The sequence below is a fragment of the Rhinatrema bivittatum genome, chromosome 2 (genome assembly GCF_901001135.1).
Source record: "Rhinatrema bivittatum chromosome 2, aRhiBiv1.1, whole genome shotgun sequence".
In the NCBI taxonomy this organism is placed as follows: domain Eukaryota; kingdom Metazoa; phylum Chordata; class Amphibia; order Gymnophiona; family Rhinatrematidae; genus Rhinatrema; species Rhinatrema bivittatum.
In genome coordinates, this window is record NC_042616.1 from 512,338,630 (window position 1) to 512,356,843 (window position 18,214).

General features: G+C 45.8%; 1 pseudogene; it reads right to left on the reverse strand.

The window, feature by feature from the left end:
* Positions 1-8,447: 8,447 nt before the first annotated feature.
* Positions 8,448-12,016, reverse strand: LOC115083345 (annotated as a pseudogene).
* Between the last annotated feature and the right edge of the window lie 6,198 nt (positions 12,017-18,214).

An 18,214-nucleotide genomic window follows, 5' to 3' on the forward strand; every position in this document is an offset into this window, starting at 1 on the left:
TTGTTACTGCCCTCTGTGCTTTGTGTTTAGGGGAAGGGCTTGGCGGCCCTGATGCCAGTATGGGTGGCTCCAAGGAGTGTTTGTTTGCTACTGAGTCCTACCTGTAATATTATTTCCCCAGGTTTCCTTTTCACAGAGGGGCCAGGTTTGGTTTCATGTGTATGTCCTGCTTGTGTGGGAAAGCAGCTCTGAGGCTACAGTTAAAGATGGGGCTGGGTCCTGGGTCGGAGCCCTGCACGTTTGGGGGTGATCTCTGATACTCATACAGGGTATCCTGATGGTAGTGGGGAATGGGAATATGGGGGGAGAAGAGGGGGGAGAGTTGGAGGGGAACTATGCTCACCCCTTCTTCTGTATAATTGTGCACTGTTTTTGTTTTTGCAATGGTCTGCGATCCGGGCTGTGGCTGTTCACCTGTCTGACAGGGAGACCCTTGCTGGGAGGGTTTCCTTCTGATTTATTAATGTTTTGCACGAGGCCTGGCCTGTTTTCAGGTGAATAGATGATGCGGAACGGTTCTCGTATCATTTCCTGGAATGTGTGTGGTATACATTCGCCTATTAAAAGGGCTAAGATCCTCACTAATCTTAATAGGAAGTCTGTAGAGGTAGCATTTTTACAGGAAGCACATCTAACTGATGTGGAGCATAGGAAACTTGCTCAGGGTTGGGTGGGTGCGGTTCACGTCGCCTCTGCTACCACTAAATCCACGGGGGTTGCCATTCTGGTTCATAAAAATTTGTCACTCACAGTCCAGCAGTTAATTAAGGACCCCTTAGGCCGTTATCTAGTGCTGATTGCGGAACTCAACAAGGTTCCTATGGTTTTTTGTAATTTATATGCTCCCAATACCTATGATCAAGCCTTCTACAAGACCCTGTATGGTATATTATTACCCTTTGCCTCCCACATTCTGGTAGTGGTGGGGGATTTCAATGCTGTCAGGGATCCTGTTTTGGATGTTTCCCAGTCTCAATCCTTGGAGCGTCGACTGGGTAGGGGGATTTTATTTCTTGAACAGTCCCTTCAGTTGGTTGACGCGTGGAGGACCTTGCATCCCATGGATAGGGACTTCAGCCATATCTCCAGAGCCCACTCGTCGCACTCCCGGATTGATTATCTATTAATTAGTGCGCATGCCTTTTCTAGAGTTGCGAAAGCGGGTATTAGGGACATTCTTATCCCTGACCATGCGCTGGTTTGGCTCGATTATTTAGATCGGTCCCCGCCTAGGTCAAGTCCTCATTGGAGATACCCTTATTTTTTGGCTGAGGATGTCTCCTTTCAAGAATTTTTGCGCTCTAAATGGGCTCAATATGCAGCGTTTAAGTGTGTTCACGCGGATAGCCCTGTACTGTTCTGGTATATTGCTAAGGCAGTTCTTCGTGGTGATATTATCTCCTATTTGGCTCACAGACGAAGGACTTGATAGGCATTTGTTAGATTTAAGTACGCAGCTGCAGCACGCAAAAAAAAGTGCTTCAGGGGGCCCACACCCAGGTGAATAGAGAGCGATACTTATCTATTCATGTGGCTCTGAACACTCTGATCAATCAACAGGCACAAAAAAGTCTGGCCTATTATCAATTTAAGCTTTTCCAGTATAGTAATAAATCGAGGAAAATGATGGCAAATTTGGTTAGATCGGCGAGGTGACCTCGGCATGTGGCAGCCTTATGTGATTCCATGGGTCACATAGTAAATGACTCCTCAGCTATTGCGGCCGTTTTTCGGGAGTACTATTCAGCCTTGTATACTGCGAGTGGGGGGCAGGGGGAGGGCTTTGCCACATTCCAAGCATCCTTGTCAATGCCATGTCTAACACCTGTTCAGAGAGAATATTTGAATGAGCCCATTACAGTTGAGGAGGTAGGGGGGCTATTCGCCACGCGTCCCGCCTCAAAGCGCCGGGCTCGGATGGGTACACCACTGAGTTTTACAAGACCTTGCTGGATTCCTTAGGATCCCCTTTAGCTCTGGCATTTAATGAACAGATCAATTGAAGTGAGTTCCCCGTGCACACCAATTCAGCTCATATAACCCTCATACCTAAACAGGGGAAAGATCCCCTTTCTCCAGCCTCCTACCGGCCCATATCCCTATTGAATTTTGACCAAAAATTGTTGGCTAAAATATTAGCCGATCATCTGGCCAATGTAATGCCCCATTTGATTGCCCCAGGTAAGGTGGGTTTTGTGAGGCAACATTATGCTCTAACTAATATTAAGCTAGTTCTCAATGCCATGGCGCTCTATATCAGGGTGGTGGAGCCATACCTGGTCGTTAGTTTTGACGCTGAAAAAGCGTTCGACAAAGTGGAGTGGATCTGTTTAATTTCATGCCTGTGAGTTATGGGGTTTGATGGAATGTTCCACAAGGCGGTCGCTCTGCTTTATAGGGGACCGATGGCCTCCCTTATTGTGAATGGTCTACGGTCGAACCCCTTTCCCATCCATAGAGGGACAAGGCAGGGTTACCCCTTTTCACCGCTACTCTTTCTCTTAACTCTGGAGTCTCTTCTCCTCTCTGTCCAAACTCACCCTGAAGTGAGGGGGATTAAACTCCAAAATACCATCTTTAAATATGCAGATTTGCTGATGATATATTGGGTTTTTTTAACAGATCCCCATCGCTCACTGTCGAAACTGTTACAGTTGTCTCTTCTTTTGGGGCTTTCTCGGGATTGCAGTTAAATTGGGATAAGTCCGAGGCCTTAGCTTTCCCTAAGGAGCTGAAGCAGACATGGGAAGTGGATTTTCCGTTGCAGTGAGCCAAGGACTCTATTCATTACCTGGGGATTTTCATATCAACGGGATTAAACTGGCTATATTGCCTTAATGTTCCCAGAGTACTGAATCATACTCTGAGCAAATTACAGATTTGGAAGGATCTACCATTATTGCTTGGGGGACGTACAAACCTCTTTAAAATGATCCTCCTACAGAAGTGGCTTTATTTATTTCAAAACCTGCCTCTACAGCTTAAATATAGGGATCGAGTAGCTCTTGATAAAGCGCTGCACTCCTTCTTGTGGCAGGGGAAAAAGGCCCGGATCCCACTGACGTGGCTGAGAGAACGCTGGGGACGGGGTGGTATGGGGGTCCCAGATCTGGCTGTTTATAACATGGCTGGGAAGCTGCGGATTATCCAGGGCTGGATATTGGGTCAGTCACCCTATGTTAATATTTCTGCGGAACAAGCATTGGTGGCCCCCCCTAGACTTGCGTTATGTTTTGCAGGTATCCTCCCAGGGCCTGCCAACTTCTTTGCAAAACCATGAGCTGCTGCAACCGATCCATCGCACCTGGCTTCATTTAACTAAAATGCTGGGTATTCCCCATGTGTGTGCTTATTTAATGCCCATTCGGGGTAATACAGTGTTTTCCCCGGGCTTGCATTCATAGGCCTTTAGAACTTGGGCGGACAAAGGCAATACTCTGCTGGGCCACCTGCTAGATGGTGAGGGTACCATGCTCACATTCCAAGCCCTGAGAGATTTATATGGCCTCCATGGCTCTCAAGTGTTTGCATATTTACAGATTCAGCACTATATATTCTCCATACCTTCCGAGGCCCACCAACCAACCGTTTTCCAAGCGCTAAACCGGCTTCTTTTATTTGACAAGCCTGGTCCCGCGTCATTGTTAGTATATTACAAGGGGCTTGGAAATTTGACACGACTGGATGTTTGTGTTGTCTTGGTGGAGCGATGGCACAAAGAGGGTCACTTGGCCCTAACTCCTTCTACTCTGCAGGCTTGCTTTGGGTGTATTTCTATGGTGACCACTAACATGTACTTCTGGGAAATGGAGTTTACATTTTTACATAGAGCACATATTTCACCTAAAGTTAGGGCTGTTCAGCCTGGAGAAGAGACAGCTGCGGGGGATATGATAGAGGTCTTTAAGATCATGAGAGGTTCTTGAACCAGTAGATGTGAATCGGTTATTTACATTTTCGAATAATAGAAGGACAAGGGGGCATTCCATAAAGCTGGCAAGTAACACATTTAAGACTAATCGGAGAAAAGTCTTTTTCACTCAAATCACAATAAAGCTCTGGAAATTGTTACCAGAAGGAGAAATCCATTAATGGCTATTAATCAAGTTTACTTAGGGAATAGCCACTGCTATTAATTGCATCAGTAGCATGGGATCTTCTTGGTGTTTGGGAAATTGGCAGGTACTTGTAGCCTGGATTGGCCTCTGTTGGAAACAGGATGCTGGGCTTGATGGACCCTTGGTCTGACCCAGCATGGCAATTTGTTATGTTCTTATGTTATGTTTTGTGCCAAGTTATCACTGTCAGCGTCATGTATTAAATGTCAAGCAGCTACCAGGTCATTATTTCATTTGTTTTGGGAATGCCCTTGGATTCAAGCATTCTGGAGGCGTATCTCTCAGTTCTTGGTGGACCGTTTGGACATGACCATTCCAATCTCCACTGAAGCCCTTCTGTCTGACTGTATTTCTTCATTAATTGTTTGGGGCGTAGGACCTCGTTTGCTTGTCCGGAAGGCTGGCTGGGTGGGGAAGTGTCTCATTCTCCTCCACTGGAAGAATTCAGAAGCACCCACTTATTGGATGTGGCGGAACTGTTTGCATCGCATGATTCCATGGACCACATTGGCTTCTGATGTATCCCCATCTAACCGGCGTCGTTTTCTACAAATTTGGGACTGTTATTTCCAGTCACTGCCACCCCGTTCCCGTAGTCTTATTTTGAACGCTTGAACTGCTTTTTTTACTCACGTGACGAGTTCTATAATATTTATCTTTCTATCAAGACCGGGTGAGCATGGGGGGAGGGGGGCGGAGGGGATAGTTGCATTGTTGTTCTGTATCTTGTAAATTACCCTTTGTGTGGTGAATACCTGTGGGGTTGCAGAAAATCTGCCCTGCAGGAGGTTCTGTTGTCTACTTTACAATACAAAATTGTTGAAACTAAAATGATGGACGGAACCTCACAGTCAGTGTACAATTTATAAAGAAATTGTTCATTGATTATTGCTTTTGACTCTCAGATTTAATGAAGAGGAAAATATTTCTTCTTTCTGAATACTTAAGACTTTCGTGTTCAGCTGGAAAAATGACTGTCTTAATAAGCAGGAGAAAATTCCATGAAAACGTTTTTTCACAGATTCTTTTTGTTATAACATTGAATTTCCCAAGAAAAATAAAAACTGAAAGTGGGGGAGAGAGAATGCATGAGCATGTCCGTGAGAGTGAGTGAGTGTGTATTTGATTTGTGTAGGAAGAAGAAAACTGAGAGTGTATGTAGGTGAGTAGGTGAGAACTGAGTGCAAGTGAACATGGGTGTGAAAGTGAGTAGGCATGTGTGTATGGCAGAGGGAGAGATGTGAGTGAGTGTGTGTTGGTGGGAGAATGGTAGAAGTAAAAGTGTAAATGGAGATGTGAGAATGTAAGAGAATGAGTAGTGAAAGTAAGTGTGAACATGTAGGAGTGTTAATGTGCATGAGAACAAATATGTGAGCGTCCAGTCTCACTGTGCAGTTGGTCCCCACTAATCCTTGGTAATCTCAGGGTGACTGGAAGTCAAAAGTTCCCAGGTATGCATTTCTCCATTGATCTTTCATGTTCATTTGCTTTCTTCATTTTATTTTTACCTCATAGCTGGATTTCATCCCTCCTTCTTCCTCCTCACTTTTCTGTGATCAGTCTCTCTCTCTTTTCAACTCTCACCTGCCCATCAGCTTTCCATCTCCCACTCTCCTAACTATCCCAATTCATCTCCCTGCTTTCTCATTCTTTCCCAATCTCTTATTCCCCCACTCCCTAGTCCCTATTTCCACCCTTTGTACACACTTTCTCTCCAGTCCTCAACTATTTTCCTCGGTCTCTAATCCTGTTATCAGCACTCTCTCCTCCTCTGTTTTTCATGTCCTTCCCTACCTCCTTACCCCCTTCTTTTGTCTTTTACCTCTACCCAGTATCCAATGACCTTTCTTTTACCCCCTCCTCAACCTTATTCCCACTATCTCACCCCTCCATATCACCCTCCATCCTTTTTCTGTTTGGAAGGGCAAAATCTTTTACCTTTCTCTTTCACATACACACAATTTCCAACATACACATACTCGATTACTCCCACATGCTCGTACACATATATTCTGTCTCACACTCACAAGCTCTCTCCCCCATACACTCACACGTACATGCTCAGACTCTCTCTCCCCCCTTCCTGTTGCATGTGCTGGCCGTGGTAGACCCGTGGCCAGGCCATCTTACTCCCGTTTGCCTGCTCCAGCACCTGGTTCAGCTTCCCTTGCGGCCAGGGGCCGCCTCCTCCGACTTCGGGCCGCTCCCTGTGCTCCCAGCTCCGCAGTGGACGTCTCAGCTCTGAGGCGGGCCTCCCCGTGTGGTCCGTGGGGAGACGCCGCGCCACTCCCTAGAAGCACACGCATGCATCTGTTCTCCTTTTGAAGGGACTGCGGCGGGAATCCAACTCACAGCCCCGGATGATGACGTCACTGGGTTCCGGTATATAAGGCTGGGCCCAGCCAGTGCTTCCCTGCCTTGGCAACAGGTCTCCACGCTAGTCGTGTGCTTAGTTGCTTCTCCCTGTGATACCTCTGTGTTCCGGGTTCCTGATTCATCTCCGTTCCTGTTCCTGATCCTGGTACCTGTTCCTGCTCCTTTGTTCCATGTCTACCCTGCTTGTTGTTACTGACTTTCTTCTGGATCTGAGCACTGCTTCACCTGACCACACTACTGATTGTCTCCTGGATTTGACCACCGCATTGCCGACCTCTGCCTTGCCTGACTATTCTCTCGCTGACCTCTGGTTTTGACCCACACTTGTCTTGCCACTATTCCTTGCCTGCCACCTGCCATGACTTCAGCCTGCTTGACGACGCTCCTTTCAACCTCACTGTGGACTTGGCCTTTCAGGCTTCGACCTGTTCTTACTCGGGCGCCTCCTGTCTGCTTTCTGTTCCTTTTGGCTCCCAGGTCTCCGGGACTTCACCTCATCCAGATCAGTCTATCTACTACCGCTGCTGACCCCTGCCTGACCTCCTTGTCATCCCTCAGAAGACCTCGGACGGAGGCCCACCTAAGTCCAACTGGCCCCGGGTACCCAAGGGCTCAACCTGCGGGGAACGAGATCTGGTATTGGCGAAGCTCCAGCCACCCTCCATCAGTCAGCCAGTTCCATCTGCCGACGGTGGCGACCCATAGGGCTTGCTCTGCGGGTAGCGTCAACCCCACCTCGGCCCAAGGGTCCACCTCCTGCGCAACACTTCCTACTCATGCATACATGCTCTCTCACAGAAAGAACATGTATGTGTGCTGGGCAGGGAGAGAGAGAGAGATTCTTTGCCTCCCCCCACACATACATACATGCTTTCTCCTCCTCCTCACACATTCACTCTCCCCCCTCCCCAACAATTCAGTCTGCAGAAGCAGCAGCCTCCTTCATGAGCCAACATGGCATTGGGAAGTCTCCTGTATTCCATTTGTGGGGCTGACACTACTCCCCTCTTTGGCCACACAGGCCCACCACCACTGATGCTCCTCTCTTCAGCTGAGAGGAACCAGCCACTGTAGATCTGATTCCCCTCATTGGCCGGGAGAGCCCAGCAACTGTTGCTTCAGTTGCTCTTATTGGCCAGGAGGGCCCATCAACCACTTCTCTGCCTCCTCTCTATGACCAAAAGATCCAGGCCTTGCTGCTCCCATGCTCTAGCTCCTCTTGTGGGTGCAGTTCAAATGTCAGCTGATTGAACCGCATGGGCTGTGGAGCTCTACACATTTCAAGCAGCTGATATTTGAACTGTATGCTGCAACAGAATTTAGTTGATGACACCAAGATGCTGCACTGGAGAAACAGTGTTCTGCATACTTCTGAGATGATGATGAGCATGATAAAGGATCAACTGGAGAGGATTGTAGCTGGACCTAGAGAGCTAAAATCTGGACAGTTAGCCCTCCTCCTGGTTTCTGGACAGTCCCTCTAATATCTGTACTGACTGGAGAAAATTTGGACAGTTGGCAATCGTATACATTACATTTATATACCGCTTTCCTCAAACAAATGTTTGGCCCAAAGCAGTTTAAAATGTATGATAAGAATTACCCAAAAATACTATGAAAGCTAAAAGCATGTAACCAGTCTAATGGTATGAAAACTATACCTACATTTAACCAAATCATACAAGTTAGCTTCCTCATTGCAGGAGGCATCCAAAATCAATTACAACCAAAATAAGACATATATTACAAGACACTAAGAGCCTTATTTAAACAATATATAAGAAGAACATAAGAACATGCCATACTGGGTCAGACCAAGGGTCCATCAAGCCCAGCATCCTGTTTCCAACAGAGGCCAAACCATGCCACAAGAACCTGGCAAGTACCCAAATATTTTTCTTTAGATACAGAATAGGAAACATTCCTTTTTGAATAAGGCCCTAAATCTGTTCATCAGCCTGCAAATATCTTGTCAGAATGGTCTCCACTGTCCAACACAATGACTGACTCATTCTCCAAGCAGTTCAGGCCTGTTGGATAGCAAAGGCCATGAGTGATGAGAGACCGGACAGAAGGAAACTCTTCAGCTGTCCCCAAACTCAGTACAGCTCCACTCTGCACATCTGACACCAATATATTCCCCCCTCTGCCAAAGGCCACGCCACTTACATGGATTTCAGAGGGCAGTAGTAGACTGAAGCCAAAACTGTCCATCTGGCCAAATAAATTCATGTTGCTGTTTAGCAGTTTCACTCTTTCCCTCATGCAAATCTTCTCTCTAGTGTTCAGATGCTCAATGACAGCCAGGGCACCAGCTGGCATAGGCTAGAGCAGTGGTTCTTAATCTTTATTTGTTGGGACACACCCTGACAGATGACGCTCACATGCATGACATAGTAAACACATGACCATCATGGGGCTAAATTCTGTTCTGCACCCCAACAATGGGTGCAGAACAGAATTAGGACATTCCCTGTACAACTCACCATACAAAAAAGATATTCTGATTCTAGTGTCATTTCAGTAACAGCAACACAAACTCCCTCTACTTCCAGGTGCACCATAAAATACAAAACCTGAAAAAAAAAACCCACTCAGCATGTGTGGCAAACCTGCCATATTATGGCAGCATTAACTCCAAGCACTCAAACAGCAGTAGCCCTACCTATGAAAAGGCAGCAGTGCAGCACCAAAACATGTCCTAGTCAGAGAACATAACAAATAAGATTGATAAAAATGCCTACATGCTAGTAAAATACCTCACCTCAGTCACACACACACACAGAACTGACCTTCTCCAAATACAGAATAAAAGGCCACACATTACAAATGCGGAGGGAAAAACTGCAATGGAAACCTCACAATGCTACTCTGCATGTAGTGCAAAACCGGAGAGCTAGAATCAGAAATACATTTCCTGCTACACTATGCGAAATTCAAAGATGGAAGAGATGCACAGTCCCAAAATTAACGTAGTATGGCTCTTGCACCTGTCACTCTCCCTCCATGTTGCCATCATTCCTCACATCTCCCAATTATTCCCTTTCAATCATCTCCTCACACATCCCTGCCCAGCATTCCTGGCTCTCCCATCCTCTTCCCTGTGCTCTCTCTTTCCCCCTGCTCCCCCTCCCTGCCCAGCTACCCTGACCCGCTTCTTTCCCAGCCCTTCCTGATCAGCAGCCCCCACACTCCCTCTCTCTTCCACCTCTCCCTGCCCAGCATCCCCAACAGCTTTTCCCCTACCCCACAGGTTGAAGGGAGCAGCAGCAGCAGCACTTCCAAGCCCAGCAGGGGAACATAAAGTTGGTGCCCCATCGGGCCCAGAAGAGCAGGAGCTGGCGATGCCTCGCTCTGATCTGGGGAAGGAGAAAACAGCCTCCAGCTGGGCCCAATAAAGAAGTCAACCAAATCCTGCCTGGGCTGATGAGGAGAGAGGAGCCTCCTGCTGGCCCTGTGACGCACCTCCCAGGACTGTGACGCACCTCCCAGGACTGCGTGACGCACCTGTTGGGAAGCACTGGACTGGAGTGTACCTGCTGGCTCTTTGTCACTCGCCCCCTGCAAGAAGCACCGTGCTCCTGCCTCTGGATCAATCACCAGAATTTCATTTTGTGGATTGATATCCACACCCCAGGGGAGGTAGCACATCCCCTGACCACTAATTTGCATTTGTCCTTAAAATCAAAGGGGTCAATATTAAAAACCATTTAGACTGATAACTTGTGAGTTATTCATTTAAATGACTAGTTTTGAATAGCTCCCTTTCTTGTCCGGCTAAACATTAGCCGGATTAGTCTGTATCCGGCTAATAATTAGCTGAATTAGAAAGGGGCATGTTGGGGGTATTCCAGGGAGGGGAAGAGTTACATGAATAACTTAACCTGCTAATTCTGATATTAAGAGTTAGCCAGATAAGTTTTCTGCCTAAATCTAGACGTGCCTGAGAGAGAGCAAGTCGAAAGTTACCCGGGCATGTGTTCCCGGATAACCTAACCGGTTATATTCAAAACAACATAGCCAGTAAAGTGGCACACTGAGGAATAAAAACAAAAAGCTTCTGGTCTACTGGCCCTGATACATGCCCCTTCCTCCCGCTCACTTGAAATCCAAGTGTTCCAGCAGCACGCCTCAAAACCCCCTCCATTTTACAGCAAAATATAATCACTGCAGCCGGTTCCGGGATCCCCCCACCTCTCCTCCCGGCAAATTTAAAACATAATTATTGCCTCTAGCCCCACCCCCTGACCTTCAGGTACCTCAAGGTTCTTCATTCTTCTCCCAGATTGTGCTATTGGCCCAGGCCCATTGCGTCTGGGGTTGCTAAGAACCTACGTTGGAAGCGTTCACATTTAGAGTTGTACTTACAAGGAGCCACGCTAGAAGTGTACGCTTCCAACGTAGGTTCTTATCGAGCCCAGATGCACCGGGCCAGGGTCACGATAGGCTGCTACCACGAATCAGGTGAAGAATGAAGAACCTTGGAGGTCAGGGAGAGTATTGGGTTTGGGTGGGGGAGGAAAGTCGGGGGCGCTGGAGCCAATAATTTTTTTTTTAATTTGTCAGGAGGAAGTGGGGGGGGGTGAAATCTCAAGACCAGATGCAGTGATTATATTTTACTATAAAATGGAGACGTTTTGGCCTGCAAGCTTTTTTTTATTTTATTCCCCGATGCACCACCAAACTGGATATATTCTTTTGAATGTAGCCAGTTAAATCTAAAGTTTTCCAACTAACTATAGCTAGATAACTTTTTAATAGGTGATATGCAACACCGGCTAAAGTTAGCTAGATGACTTTAATCAGGGTTATTCAGCAGGACGTTTATCCCACTGAATATCCAGGACAAGTTATCCAGCTAACTTTAGCTGAATAAATTGTCCACTAAATGGTTACTGAATATGGACCTCAAACAGTTTAATGGACTGGTCACCAGCATCTGTGACAAATAAATAGCCATCCAATTGATTGCAATATCCAGAGGGTATCGGACACTTACTAGAGTCTCTCTTTTCCCCAAACTACTGAATGCATGCACCAGACAAGTTGAAAAGCTTAATCCTATTCTTCTTATCTTGGGTCACTGCAATGCACCCTAATTTCTGGCACACTGCCTGGCCAGTAGAATTGACTAGCGTCCCCCAACCTCCAAAGGAAAAGTTAAGGCTGAAGCCTGATGGCAACAGCCTGGCCACTGGACCCTCTGCTCCTCCTGTGGCTTCTGAGGCTCTGCGATCATTAGCCACATGGCTGAGGATGCCTTCGAGGTGCAGCAGGGGCAGGCAGTCACTGGTTTGACATGGAGTGCAGGCCTGGCGACAGAAAGGGCACTCCAGAGCCAGCCGTGCCAGGGAAGAAACACACGCTGAGCACAGGACGTGCCCGCAGGGTAGGTTCCGGGGCCTGTGCAGCTGCTGCTGGCTGTACCTCTCGAAGCAGACCTTGCATTCAAGCAGGTTAATCTCTGCTATGTACAAGAGGTCCTGCATGTCCAGGATTTACTTAGAGGCTGTAGCAGGCATTGCTAGAGCTCCAAGGGGATTTCTGAACCGCCCCAGACTAGGTATCAATGGGTCACCATCAGCATTTACAAAGAGACAGTGATGCTGTATTACCTGCTGCTTGAGCTATAATCCTTGCACTATACTGCCCTCTATGGGACACATGGGTAAAACTTCAATATCCTTACACTAAAACAGCATGGGTGTGATCCATGTGCAGTGACTGGCATCTGCAGATTATTCCTTCAGTAAGAGAAGTTTATTTAATCTTATGTTCAGTTAGAAGTAACCAAGCTGGCACTGTTCTCATTTTCAAAATTTGTTGGCCGATTCTGCTAGTTTTAAGAATCACAAGATTAGCAGAGCCAGCCTGTGAGCTTGGAAAATGTGGTGCTGACCTGGAAGACAGTATGGTGTGCTCCACAGATAAGTGTGCTTGGTAATCAAAGGAAGCAGGATTTCATCACGGGGATGCAGAATTTCTCCAGGGTCACCACCCTTCCCACAGGGAACAGCATATCAATGAAGGGGGGAAGGTAGGGGTTGGCACATTGGCAAAAAAACTTTGCTGACCCCCAGTGTACAGCCTGATTTAGAGATGTGAACAATGTGGAGGTCTAGAAGTCTCCTTCTAAATCCTTTGATCCTGAGTTAGGTCCTTATAATGTTTCTGGATTGCCCCTGTTAGCTATGTGGTGAACATAAAAACATAAGATATGCCATACTGGGACAGACCAAAGGTCCATCAAGCCCAGTATCCTGTTTCCAACAGTGACCAATCCAAGTCACAAGTTCCTGGCAAGTACCCAAACATTAAATAGATCACAAGCTACTATTGCTTATTAATTACTGTAATAGCAGTTTATGGATTTTTCCTCTAGGAACTTATCCAAACTTTTTAAAAACCCAGTTACACTAACTGCTGTAACCGCATCCTCTGGCAATGAATTCCAAAGCTTAACTATGTGCTGAGCAAAAAACGTTTCTTCGATTTGTTTTAAATGAGCTATCTGCTAACTTCATGGAGTGCCCCCTGGTCCTTCTATTATCTGAGAGAGTAAATAACTGATTTACATTAACTTGTTCAAGTCCTTTCATGCTTTTGTAGACTTCTATCATATCCCTCCTCAATCATCTCTTCTCCAAAGTGAACAGCCCTAACTTCTTTAGCCTTTCCTCATAGGGCAGCCATTCCATGCACCTCATCATTTTGGTCGCCCTTCTCTGCACTTTCTCCAGTGCAGTTATATCCTTTTTGAGCTGCAATGACCAGAATTGCACACAGTATTCAAGGTGCAGTCTCACCAAAGAGCGATACAGAGGAATTATGACATCCTCCATTTTATTTGCCATTCCCTTCCTAATAATACCTAACATTGTTTGCTTTTTTGATCGCCACAGCACGCTGAGCTGACGATTTCAATGTATTATCCACTATGATGCCTAGATCTGTTTCCTGGGTGTAATTCCTAAGATAGAACCTAACATTGTGTAACTACAGCATAGGTTATTTTTCCCTATATGCACCACTTTGCACTTGTCCGTGTTAAATTTCATCTATGATTTGGAAGCCCAATCTTCTAGTCTCGCAAGGTCTTCCTGCAATTCATCACAATCCGCTTGAGATTTAACTACTCTGCATAATTTAGTGTCATCCGCAAATTTCGTCACCTCACTCATCGTACCCCTCTCTAGTTCATTTATAAATATATTAAAAAACACTGGTCCAAGTACAGATCCCTGAAGCATTCCACTGTTTTACCTTTATCCAGTGTGAAAACTGACCATTTAGTCCTACTCTCTGTTTCCTGTCTTTTAACCAATTTGTAATCCACAAAAGGACATTGCCTCCTATCCCATGACTTTTTAGTTTTCTTAAACGCCTCTCGTGCGGCACTTTGTTGTAGAGCAACTTCTGAAAATCCAAACACACAACATCTACTAGTTCACCTTTGTCCATATGTTTATTCACCCCTTCAAAAAAAAATGTAGATTTGTGAGGCAATACTTCCCTTGGGTAAATCCATGTTGGCTGTGTCCCATCAAACTATGTCTATCTAAATGTTTTGTGATTTTATTCTTTATAAGTTTCCACGATTTTTCCTGGCACTAAAGTCAGGCTCACCAGTCTATAGTTTCCCGCATCACCTCTGGATCCCTTTTAAAATACAGGGGTTACATTGGCCATCTTCCAGTTTTCAGGTACATCGGATAATTTTAATGATAGGTCATAAATTAATTGAAATAGGTCTGAAATTTCATTTTTTAGTTCCTTCAGAACCCTGGGGAGTATACCATCTGGTCCAGGTGATTTACTACTCTTCAGTTTGTCAATCAGGCCTGTGTGTCTGATGGCCCCTGAGATGGTTGAAGTCCTCCCCACCACTCTCTTGATGTAAGGTAGAAGCCTTATATCCCATGGATGTGGTGGTGTGAGCAAGTCCCTCACCCCTTCACAGTTTGGTCAGGTAAGATGGTGTCGCAGCTGATGATGTAATACAAGTGATTTACACAGACAAGACAGCCCATAGCCATGTGCCTACTCTGCCTTTGGGAAATCCATCCCTTCCTGTATCTTAGCTGCTGCCTCCTGGAGTAGATGTCAGCAGTCCCTGTGTAACCTCCTCTTTGTTGTGACACTGAAGAAAGGGACTGCTAGTCCCAAGGCTGTAAACAAATATGTCCAAAACCTTTCTCTTTGTGACAGACCCGCAGGTCACATCACCAGTAGGACCTGGTTGAGCCCTTTGTTTAGCTAGAAAGAAAGAATAGGCTAGAGTGAAGGGAGTATCTATTCAAATACAGTCCCTCCTTCTGTGGGGTCTGGAATGGCCAGCCCATTTGAAATAATATATATCCGAGCCCTTGTTACAGTTTGGGAGGCAGTCCATTTAGGTTATCACAGAGTGCAGAGGTGTCAGGAGTTAATTTTTGTTCTTTTACAGGCCCATTCAGTAAAGGCAGGCTAACCCAGGCTGTTGGTGCTGACCAGGGTTGGGAAGGATTTCCTCTTCCAGTACACAGCCTGCTGGTTGAGTTTGTTCTGGGTCTAAATTTAAGGATTTTTGAGACTTTTATTTAGGAGCCTCACTGGACACCTGGGCCTATCTTGCACAAAGGGATTGGGGAACCCTGCGTGTGAGCTGCCCAGGGATCGGGAAAATACACCCCTGATGTGGTGGTGACCTGCTGCGAGGAGGGGACTCCGCTGTTAATTTCTGTTCCTTTTTGAAGAAAGAACACTTTTGTTAAAAGATCCAGGCGGAAGGTTTTTAGCTGCCCCTTCCTTCCTGCTAGAGGCAAGAGAACTGCTTGTTTCAAGGAGGGTCCTTTCCATTGAGGATCGAGACAGAGAGAGAGAGAGAGAGAGAATACTAAAAGGACTGTGTAAGATCAAGGGGATCCTGAAGATCTGCCAACCGTGAGTAAAGGAAACAACATCACTGGGGACACCAATCTGGTATTCACCACCCTGGGGAGAGAAAGAGAGGATTTACTCTCTGTGCAATAGGCTTTGCTATTTTTATCAGCTTGGAAGGGTTTGTTTTTTATAATTGAAAATTTTTATTGAATGTCGCAAAAATACAAGAATAAAGACCAGACATTTATAACAGACATTCTGTTTCCATTTTCCTATATTAAGCCCTCCCCCCCCCATCCCCCTACTCACATCCTGCACTTAGCAACAACAAGCAAATAACAGATAGATAACACCTGTTGGCACAGACATTGCTGAAATCTATCAAGACCTGTTAGTGGCATACTGAGTAATATAAAGCCAGCATCATGCACGTTCCCCATACACAATGCACTCTTGACTAGAGATGTGAATCGGAACCGGAATCGGTTCCGATTCTGGTTCCAAATCACATCGTTTATTTTTTTTCATGTGGCCCGATCGGGGTTTTTTTTTATCCGCTGCGCCCGAGCCGATAAACAAAAAACTCACCCTGACCCTTTAAAACGGCTCCCTTAGCTTCCCCCACCCTCCCGACCCCCATTTTAAAATTACCTAGTAGTCCAGTGGGGATCCTGGGAGTGATCTCCCGCTCTTGGGCCATCGCTGCCACTAATAAAAATGGCGCCGATGGCCCTTTGCCCTTACCATGTGACAGGGTATCCATGCCATTGGCTGGCCCCTGTCACATGGTAGGAGCACTGGCTGGCCCACGCCATCTTTAAAAATGGACGGCCGGCGATTCTGAAAATATCCTACAATCCTACAATATTTTCAATCGTAGAAATACGATTCACATCCCTACTCTTGACCCAATCTGTGATCTGCTTCCAAAAGATTGATACCACCCTGCATTCCCACTAAATATGGTATAGAGTTTCAGTACCCCCACAATTTCTCCAACAAGCATTAGTTACATCAGGATACATATGGTGCAATCTATCAGGTGTCATATACCAACGGAATAGAAGTTTATAACAATTCTCTTATAGCAACGCTGAAATAAAGCATTTACTGCACATAGGAAAACAAGGTCCCATGCTTCTGGAGGCAGAGTTGTTCCTAAATCTGTCTCCCAGGAACATATATGTTTAAATGGTTCCTTAATGACCCCTTTAATGAGACCATACCCTTTAGATACCAAACCCCGCTTCTGTCAACTTCAGCACAATAGAGCTCAAACATAGGGGGGTCATTTATCAAAATGCGCTAAGGCTTTTTCACATGCGTTAAGGGCTTAGTGCATGCGAAAAGCCCCATTAACGCATGCGATAGCACCATATTGTATGGTGCTATGCAAATATGGAAAATAGGAGGAGTTAGGGGTGGGCTGGGTTTGCCTGTCTGTGAAGAGCTATTGCACAGATTTAATGCTGATTGGTAAGATTTGATTGCCTTGTGTGATGTCTCCTGCAAGGCCTATTTAGATGAGTTGAAGGAGAGAGAAAGAGAGAGACTGGCCATAATGTCATCTCCCTAGATAGGTATTTGTATCCCTATAGTAGGCCCACCTAGTAACTCGAGGTGAGGTTTAGGTATCAGTGTAGGGGGTTAGGGGCCCCTTTGACATTCAATGTTACACGTACGAACAGAACAGTGGTCTCTTGTGAACATTTGATGACCCCCGGAGTGAGGAAACTCACTCCAAGATGAGATTTGTACAATGTTCTCTCCACCTAGCTTGCTGTTACCCAGATAGAGAGTCCATCAAGCTAGGTTGAGAGAACACTGCACAAATCTCATCTTCACAAGAGAGCACTGTGTTGTTCGTACGTCTCACTTTGAATGTCAAAGTGGCCCCTAACCCCCTACACTGATACCTAAACCTCACCTCCAGTTACTAGGTGGGCCTACTATAGGGATACAAATACCTATCTAGGGAGATGACATTATGGCCAAGCTCTCTCTCCCTTCCTCCCTCCAGTGGTTATATGTGGGAAATACAACAGGTCTGGCTCCTATTGCAATGTCCAATAATGTTATCACAATTTGCACTAACTTAGCTCTTTGCATAGGTAATTAGCACAAATTGCAATAAAAGGGATATTTGCATAAACCACACCCCTTTTGCTATCACATGCGATACTTACCACATTTTGATAAATCCAGGCCATAGTTTTGTCCTGAGTCAGAGATGGAAGAATCTTCTGAGAAATTATAAAATAGCACATCTGAGCATATGCCAAAAAATCCACACCTCCACCCCCTCCAAACTATATTTATCAGCTAGGTCACCAGAATACATTAAAGATCCTTTGGATAGGAGGTGTTCAATGCACTCAATACCCCGTAACTTCCAATTTGCAAAGGTGCTATTTTGTATGCCAATAGTAAAGTCAATGTTATGAAGCTTAGAAGAGGTTTTCACCATCCTAAAGACCCTGCCCATCTGGGAGCTCCACTTCATGTTAAACCAAGAGTGGATGTTTTCCCTGCCCTAATAGAAGTGAATCCTGCACAGATAGAGGGAAGAGATTGTAAAGGAATTGCAGAGAAATTTCTGTGGTGCTGCAGTTTGAGTTTTGTGATATTCACTAATGCTTAACAGTAAAGCCTTTTATTTTGGACGCTAACCAAGTGGCTCCAGCATATTTATTTCTGCACTCACTGTACCCACACCAGGGACCAACATCCTCCCTAGGGGAAACTCAAGGGAATGTGCAAAGAAACCACCCCTGTCTCATTGGGGCCTGAGAGGACTCCTTTCTCCTTCCCAGTCCAGTGAATCCACACCTTGGAAAGTAAAGGAGGTACAAGAGCTA